Source organism: Cricetulus griseus, chromosome X (assembly GCF_003668045.3).
Source record: "Cricetulus griseus strain 17A/GY chromosome X, alternate assembly CriGri-PICRH-1.0, whole genome shotgun sequence".
Lineage (NCBI taxonomy): Eukaryota > Metazoa > Chordata > Mammalia > Rodentia > Cricetidae > Cricetulus > Cricetulus griseus.
The window spans coordinates 67,451,103-67,453,491 of NC_048604.1; the positions used below are offsets into that span (position 1 = coordinate 67,451,103).

Genomic DNA, 2,389 nt, shown 5'->3' on the forward strand with positions numbered 1-2,389 from the left:
TCACTCCCTGGCTGCCTCGTCTGTCTTCTTTGATAGAGTATCCTCATCCCCATAAAATGGAACTCTATTCTGAGTTTGAGTCTCAGAACCCACATGGTTGAAGGAAAGAAATGACTCCAATAAGTTGCCCTCTGATCTGCTTATACATGCAGGGGCTTTTGAGCCCCCTCCACAAAATAAACAGATAAAGGCATAAAGAAATACATGAATACATAAATAAATGTAATTTTAAAAATCATAAAGAAATGCAATCAGATAATGGAAAAGAAGTACAGCATTCAGGAGGTTGAAGCAGGAAGACCAACTTACATGGGAGACTTTGTCCCAAAACCTGGTAGAAGGATGTTGACTTAAGCAATCAAGCACAGCAAAGCTCATTTTTCTTCTCCCTCTCAGCTGTACACAGTGCTGAGCCTCTGCTCCAGCCAGAGATGAATGTTGTGACAGAATCAGAGTGCAATATCCTGCTTGCCACTGACTGACTCATACAAGATGACTCTCTAAAGACAATACCCAGCCAAGGCAAGCAAAGCTCATTTCCGTTTCAAATGCCATGAAAAGAAACAGAAAACTCCAATGTAAGGAAAGTGAAATATGAGGAAACAGAATTTTATGGGTTTTGCTACATTCTTAATAAATACTTAAAGGCAAAATAGTGGCCAAAGAGAAAATCCAGTAAGCCAAATAAGTATACAAAAAACATGCCCAAGATGATGTCTTTAATGAGAAGGGGTGGAATTTGTTCATGAGAACTAGATAGTCATGTCCCATCAAAGGAAAGGCTGTTCCCAAAGGGTCTGTCATCCTAAAGCAACCTCTTTGCAGTGGAAACACAGGCCCAGAGTGCTACCTTCTTATACACAAAATTGAGACTATTCTTGTTCAGTCCTGGTATCCAGTCATAGTGGCCACAAGGTTTAGATAGCAGAAGAAAATACTGGTCAAATATTTGTTAGAAACTTTTGGTAATTTGAATGTTCTGGAATCAGAGTTACATGGTTTTGACTACAGAGGAGTCTCTTTACAAGAGACTGCTGGGGAAGGGGCACCTGCTCATTTGGTTAACTTCAAAGGAACAGTTACAGTACTAGAAATTACTATAATACCACAGGATACAAGATCTGTCCCATACCATTCTGTTCCAACTTGGGGGAAAGACTTTGAAAAAGATACCTTTGAACACATAATAACACAGCCTGTGTCTATGGTCAGCAGAGCTATGGCATTTATAAAGTGTGTGAAAAAATGTGGAGTCAAGGCCCAAGACATTTAATATCAAAAGTAATATCAAAAGTATCAAAAGTAGAGAGGCACCACTTATCATTAGATCTGATTCTGAACATTGTCTTGACACTGTATTAAAGGTCTCCAGTATTTTGGGTAAGAAATTTCCTGTTACTGAGAATTCAAAGGACTACAAGTTTCTGCCTCCTTATCTTAGAGTTATTCAGGGAGATACAGCGAATATTAATACTTTATAGGAGATTGCAGAGGGAATGAAACAAAAATGGAGTATAGCGATGTTTCTTTCCATTTTGGTGGAGCTTTGCTAAAGAAGTTAATGAGAAGACATTCAGTTATATTGTAACCAATGGCCCTTGTGGTTAATGCCTTTAAGGACCCAGTTGCTGATTCCAACAAAAGGTCAAAAAGGTGCCAGTTACCTTTATATAGCACACAAGTAGGGTATTTTGTTACACTTGTAAAAGGAAAAGGAGACCTTGAGGAATATGGTCACAATCTTTTCTTCATACCATTTTCAAGACTAGAAAGGTGACAAAAAGCTACTCATTTGATGAAGTCAGAAAACCACATAGCTGAGACCTGAACTGGATGTTGCTCCTCATTAGGCTTTGTTCAGCCTGGTTGTTGGGCATGTAGGCATGTATGCACTTGCGTGTATGTCATGCATGTTCATTGTACAGATGTGTGAGTTTCTTTGTGTTTTACGATACACTACATACAGATGGTTGGTTTATGGATATACTGCCCTTTTAATTTTTTCCAGTGTTTAGATGAATTAGGAAACACTTGTGGAAATTTGGCCATTCAGTCTAATAACCAATGGAATGGAGTGGGTCAGCCCGATGGACGATGTTTTCTCTGAGGATTTGTGACCCCTTAAGAAGCAAGGGAGCTTTGTGTGCTCTCTTGGATGTGAAGGGCTTCCTGACTCCATGGTTTTGTGACCTGGTTCAGAGCTTTTCCCCATCCCTCCCTGGTGGACAAAGAGGCAGAGTCACCACTTCATTCTGTATTCATGAGTGTGTTATTTCCATTTCATCCCTTAATAAATGTCCTGATCTAAGACTTTCATGGATTGTCTCTATATCTGGGCACAGAATGTAAATAGAGGCTTTTCTCTGTCTTGCCCAGTCCTGCAGTCACT

General features: G+C 39.6%; 1 pseudogene; it reads left to right on the plus strand.

The window, feature by feature from the left end:
• Positions 1 to 431: 431 nt before the first annotated feature.
• On the plus strand, positions 432 to 1,821 carry LOC100754483 (annotated as a pseudogene).
• Positions 1,822 to 2,389: the final 568 nt, after the last annotated feature.